The sequence below is a fragment of the Fukomys damarensis genome, unplaced genomic scaffold (assembly GCF_012274545.1).
Source record: "Fukomys damarensis isolate Sample0158 unplaced genomic scaffold, DMR_v1.0_HiC HiC_scaffold_15, whole genome shotgun sequence".
NCBI classification, from domain to species: Eukaryota; Metazoa; Chordata; class Mammalia; order Rodentia; family Bathyergidae; genus Fukomys; species Fukomys damarensis.
In genome coordinates this window covers 23091107-23097098 of record NW_022900927.1, presented here as the reverse complement: position 1 = coordinate 23097098, position 5992 = coordinate 23091107, and the positions used below count along the sequence as shown (strand labels likewise).

The window sequence follows — 5992 nt, the reverse complement described above, 5'->3', positions numbered from 1 at the left end:
GCCTGAGGCGACCAGAAGGAGGCCTCAGACACTGCAGCTTGCTTCCCTCCTCTCCCTGGGTTTTCGTAGTATGGGTCTCTCCAGACTGCTTACTAATTCCCGTCTCCTAAAAACCGTTCAGGTTGGTAAAACTCAACCTCTCTCCTCACAGCTGGGAGTTACGGTGAAGCAGGTAGTACTGCACGTGTCCACAAGAGACTTGTGGACCGTGTGTGCTTGTGTGTTCCACATTAAACCTTAGGTGAGGTCCCCTTGTTCTCGAAGAAAGAAATAGCTATGTGATTAACTTTTTGTTGCTCAAAGAGAAAATTTACTTTGAGATGATTAGAGTCTCTAGCAGCCAACGATAAAGGATTTTAACCGCTTAAGAACTCTTGATTAAGGCATCGCCTTTTCCAGGCCTTACTTTTTTTTTTTTAGGAAAATATTTAATTTTTCAGATGTAACTATGGAGAACAATTGAAGAGGAATCTTTTGTTTTTTGTTTTTTGTTTTTTTACTTGCAAAATAATACTTTAAAGGATTCACAAAGTCAGACGTGGTGCATGCCTGTAATTCCAGCACTCAGGAAGAGGCTGAGGCAGGAAGATCATGGAGTTCTAGGCCAACCTGGGTTACACAGTGTAAAAGCCCAGCCTAAACTATATATCCAGACCCTATCTCAAAAAAAAGAAAGGAAGGGTTTAAGTCTAAGACTGGGAATTAAATAGATAAGAGAACCTGGGTGTGATGGAGTGCCTAATCCCAGCACTCATACTGAGGTAGGAGGGAGGATCAGGACCATTTGGAGTGTACCCCCCCCAAAAAAAAAACCACTCTAGGATGCTTCCAGTTGATGGCTTAAAGCTGCCTCCAAGAAGAAAGCATGTATTACTGTAAAGGTGTATTTAGAATTTTGGGAGATTTTTTCTCCTCTTTAAAATTGATAAAAGTCAAATTTGTATAAAAACAGCTTTGGTTTTTCTTCCCCCTTTAATGATTGTCCTTAAAATGCCTTTTAAGCCAAGTGTGTTTGCACATGCCCATTATCCCAGCACGTGGGAGGCTGAGGCAGGAGGATAGCTTTGAGTTAGAGGCCAGTGTGGGCTACATAGTGAGTTCAAGTCCTGCCTGAACTACATAGAAAGACAAAACAATTCAACGTATGCCCTATGCTATGATAATTTGTTTTGAAGGTTAATAAGGATTGGTTTTATTTGGGGAATTCAAATTTACAAAGCTGAGAGACAGCAAAAGAAGTTTTTGTTTGTTGTTGCTTTGTGTGTTTGCTGAGATTACAGGTGTGCCTACAGGCATCTTAAATTAGAAAAGAGTGACTGGTGGTGGCCATTGTTCAGTGTTGATTTCCTAACCATTGTAACCTGGCAACTGGATTTTTTCTTTCTGCTCAGTTAGGCTTTAACTAGAAGGCAGTTGAAACTGGAAATGACAAAATCACTTGAGTGCAGGCTGTTTTAATATTAAATTAATAACCTGATCCTCTTGTTTAATTTTGTTTTCCTAGTTTAAAAAAAAATCTAGAATTTACCTAGCAAATTGGCACATGTCTGTTTTTCCAGCTACTAAAGAGGCTGGGGACAAAAGTTTCACAAGTCTTAAGGTCATCCTGGGCAACTTCATAATACCTTGTCTCTAAATGAATAAAAAAGTGTTAGAGCATAGAGATAGCTAAGCGTTAGGAGAAAAATAAATTCTAGTAGTCTTTTGTATTATTTTGGGGTCTTCTATAGGTGTAATTGTCTATTTTCATGAATAATACCTTTTTCTTCTTTGGAGACAAAATGTCACTATGTACTCCAGGCTAGTATCAAACTCCTGGTGATCCTCCTGTCTCAGCCTCCCAACTGCTGGGATAACAGGTGTGTACCACCACACCTGGCACCTTTCAAGCATTCAGGATAGTATCTTACTGTAAAGTATGTTGCATTAAACTTTACTGTTCAGGTTGGCAGTGATAACATTTTAAATTGAGGCTGCTTCCCTAGTGTACCTCTGAATTTGTGGTTTTGCAGAGAGTTGCCAATTCTTTTGTACCTTGAGCAATAATAATCTTCCTCTCATATATTTCAAAACTGAATGAAATGGGCCATCCTGGATTTTCTATGCCAAAGTTGTTCTTCATGTGTAGCATATGATATTGACCCAAATGTTCATCGTCAGAACCTTTAGAACTTAAGAGAATGCCTGATTATTTTTGTGAACAGAAAGGTTCTAAATCACAAGTGTTTTTATGAAAACGGGTATAAAAGGACCTTACTTCAAACTGATAAGCCATTTATGACAAACCCAATGCCAACATCACACTAAATGGAAAAGAAAAACCTGAAAACCTTTCCTCTAAAGTCAGGAACAGGACAAGGGTATCTGATCTCATCGTTCCTGTTCCATATAGTACTTGAAACTTTAGCCAGAGTCATCTGGGAGGAGGAAGAAAGAAAGGGTATGTATAGGAAAGGAAAAAGTCATACTATTACTTGCAGATGACATGTTCCTTCACATAGGAGACCCAAAAGATTCCTAGAACTAATAGTGTTTTCTTTTTTTGTTTTTTTGGTACCAGGGATAAAGTTTTTAATGTCATAGATTGCAAGAGTTAATTTTTTTAATACATGGTACTAGGGAGTGAACCTAGGGCCTTCATGCTGCACTATCATATCTCCCCAGCCCATTTAAAAGGAAAACTGAGACAGGGTTTTGCTTTAATGTCCAGACTGGGCTCAAATTGTTGGGTCTTCCTGCCTCACCCACCAAAGCACTGGGTTTACAGGCATGTACCTCCGTGCCCAGCTTTTTTTGTTTGTTTGGTTTTTGGTTTTTTTGAGACAGGGTCTTACTATATAGTTGAGACTGACCTGGAACTCACTATGTAGCCCAGGCTGGTCTCAAACTCACAGTGATCCTATCTCACCCTCACCACGCCTGGCTCCATACCTAGCTTTAAGAGCTCTTCCCAGAGCACTCAGTATCCTAACATGTCCAAAATAGGATTTGGAACTCTGGGATTTGTAATAGAAAGCTTACTTTTTTCCCACTTCACAAAAACAAAATTTTCCAAGTGGTTTTTAAATTTAAAAAACTAAAGCTGGGCGTGGTGGCGCATGCCTGTAATCCCAGCACTTGGGAGGCTGAGGCAGGAGGATCCACTGTGAGTTCCAGACCAGCCTGGGCTACACAGTGAGTTCTCAACTACATAGTGAGACCCTGTCTCAGAAAAAAAAACAACAAAAAAGAAAAAGTATGTCTTTGTTTTTGTTGTGTTTTTTTGGTACCGGGGATCAAACTCCGGCCCTTGTGCTTGTGAGGCAGACACCAGAACCACTGAGCAAAATCCCTGGCCTCAAAAAAAAAAGTATGTCTTTGTGGGCTGGGGATTTAGCTCAGTGATCCAGTGGCCGGCCTTGCAAGCTCAATGACCCGAGTTCAATCCCCGGTACCAAAAAAAAAAAAAGTATGTCTTTGTATTTTGGGTTTATGGCATAATCTCAATTGCTTTTGTTATAATGTGTGATATTTCCTGGCTAATAGTAATAGAGCTCACTAGGTCTAAAATTTTGAGTTTTAAGGGAATTTTTCTTCATACAATTGACTGTTGGGCATGTTAGAATATACAAAAGGGGGAAGTATGGGAAGGTCATAGAGTTGATGGAAAGGAAACATTTTAAGCTTTTTGTTTGTTTGGGAGTATGACCTTGCCATTTTGTCTTTCTCATAGAATGCAAATTAACAAAGGAGCCAGTCCTGGGCCAGGGATGTAGCTCAGTAGAGCCTCTCCTGTCTGGCAAGCACAAGATCCTGAGTTCTTCTCCCGTACCACACAAAAAAAAACACAAAACAAAACAAAAGGAGCCTTGTTGGGTGTGATGGCACATGCTTGTAATCCACAGCGCTTGGGAGTCAGAGGTTGAAGGATCATTGAGTTCTGAGGCCAGCCTGAACTACACAGACCCTTGAACTTATGGTGGTCCTCCTAAATCAGCCTCCCAACTGCTAGGAGTGCAAGTATGCACCACCACAACCTGCTTATTTTATTTTTTGTTTGGTTTGGTTGTGGTTTCAAATTACTTTTTTGGTGTTATTTGAATCCAGGGTCCAGTGCATGCAAGGAATATGCTCTAGTAGGGAGCTAGTGTTCTTTAAAATCACATCAGCCACCACAAATCCGGTTTTGAGAAAATGAAACAGTGGAATGGAGAGAGATAGTACAATCAAATGTTGAAATTGAACCACCTCAAACTAGTATGTAGATTGCTTGGTGTCTTCACCAATTTTAAGTGTTACTGAATTGCCCTAAGATTTCAAATATCCCAAGGCAGTCTTGTGAATTTTAATGGTGCCTTAATGTACCTTGGCACATGATCATTCAGATCACCTTTGCAGAAAATTTTAGTGTACTGAAAATATGAAGTGTCTTGGAAGTTCTGAGCAAAAAATGTAGGTGAGATTGTGGTTTCAGATATTTATAGATAGTGATTTTGATAACTTCTGGTAGAACTGCTTACTACTTTTTCCATAGCAAAATTTTCATTCCTCACTACATATTAAAATAGATTTATCATTTTTCTTTTTTGTTTTGTTTTGTTTTCTGTCTCATTATGTAGTTCAGACTGTTGTGGAGCTCGCTGTGTAGCCCAGGCTGGTCTCAAACTCGCAGCAATCCTCCTGCCTCAGTTTCCCAAGTGCTGGAATTACAGGTGTGCAACACTACGCCTGGCCGATACATCAGTTTTCTTGATTTCATCTTATGAATGATAAGCCAATTGACAAATTTTAGTTTTTAAAAATCTGAGTTTTTTGGTACACAGTGCTGGGATTACAGTTATGCACTACCATGCCCACCAATAGTACTTATGAATTTGAGAACATCCATTGTTTTTTATGCTTACTTTGGGTTTTTTTTTGTTTTTTTTTTTGTACCAGGGATCGAATTGGGGTTCTTGTGCTTGCAAGGCAGGTGGCAGAACCACTCAGCTGAATCCCTGACCCTAGATTTGATTTGATTTGATTTTTTTTTTTTTTTTTTTTTTTTTTTGGTTTTTTGTACCGGGGATTGAACTCTTTTTTTGGTTTTTTGGGACAGGGTCTCACTATGTAGTTGAGTCTGACCTGGAACTCACTATGTAGCCGAGGCTGGTTTTTGAACTCACAGCGATCCTTTTGCCTCAGCCTCCTGAGTGCTAGGATTACAGGCGTGAGCCACCACACCAAGTTGGCTTTAATAATTTTATTCTATAACCTTTGACATATAAAGATAGTTGGGGATGTATAAAAAGTAAATATAGACTTTGGGCGGGGGTTTTGAATCCAGGGCTTTCGCACTGTTCACTCTGGGTTCAGACTCAACAGTCTTCCTACTTTAGACTCCCAAAGAGCTGGGATTATAGGTGTTTGCCACACACCTGGTTTGAATGCAGTTTGTTTGTTTTATTTTGGGACCTTGGGCTTGGTAGACAGGCAGCTGAACAACTGAGCTAAATCCCCATCCCTTAATGTAGTTTTAAATATGCCTATTTCAGCCAGGTGTGATGGCCTCTATAATCTATGCCTATAATTCAGTACTTGGAGTATGTTACATGTTTTTGTTTTGTTTTTTTGTCCCGTTAATTTATTGGTGCACTTGAAGCAAACAATGCAGTTACATTTATCATTGGGATCTTGTACCTTTCCATGATATATCTTGGTTCCCTATACCCCTGTCCTCCCTTGACCCCATTCACCCTTCCCTATTTACAAAGACTTTGTTTCCCTTTTTTCCTTTTTTTCACATTTTTTTCTTTTTCTTTATTTCCTTTCCCCTCCCCTTCCCACCTCGTCTTTAGCCATTTTCTTCCTATTTCTTGCTCTCAATTATACCATTTGAACCTTATTTACACTTTTATTTTTTCATTGAGTTTATTGGTACTTTTAGGTATACAGTACAGTTACATTCATCACTGGGTTTTCTACCTTTACATGACAGCTCTTGGTTTTTATATTTTCCCCATTCCCCTGCCCT

General features: G+C 39.5%; 1 protein-coding gene across 1 annotated transcript in view; it reads left to right on the top strand.

Moving 5' to 3' along the window:
* Ptges3 (prostaglandin E synthase 3) overlaps positions 1 to 5992 on the top strand; it is a 24396-nt gene that overhangs the window by 810 nt on the left and 17594 nt on the right. The window lies entirely within an intron of this gene.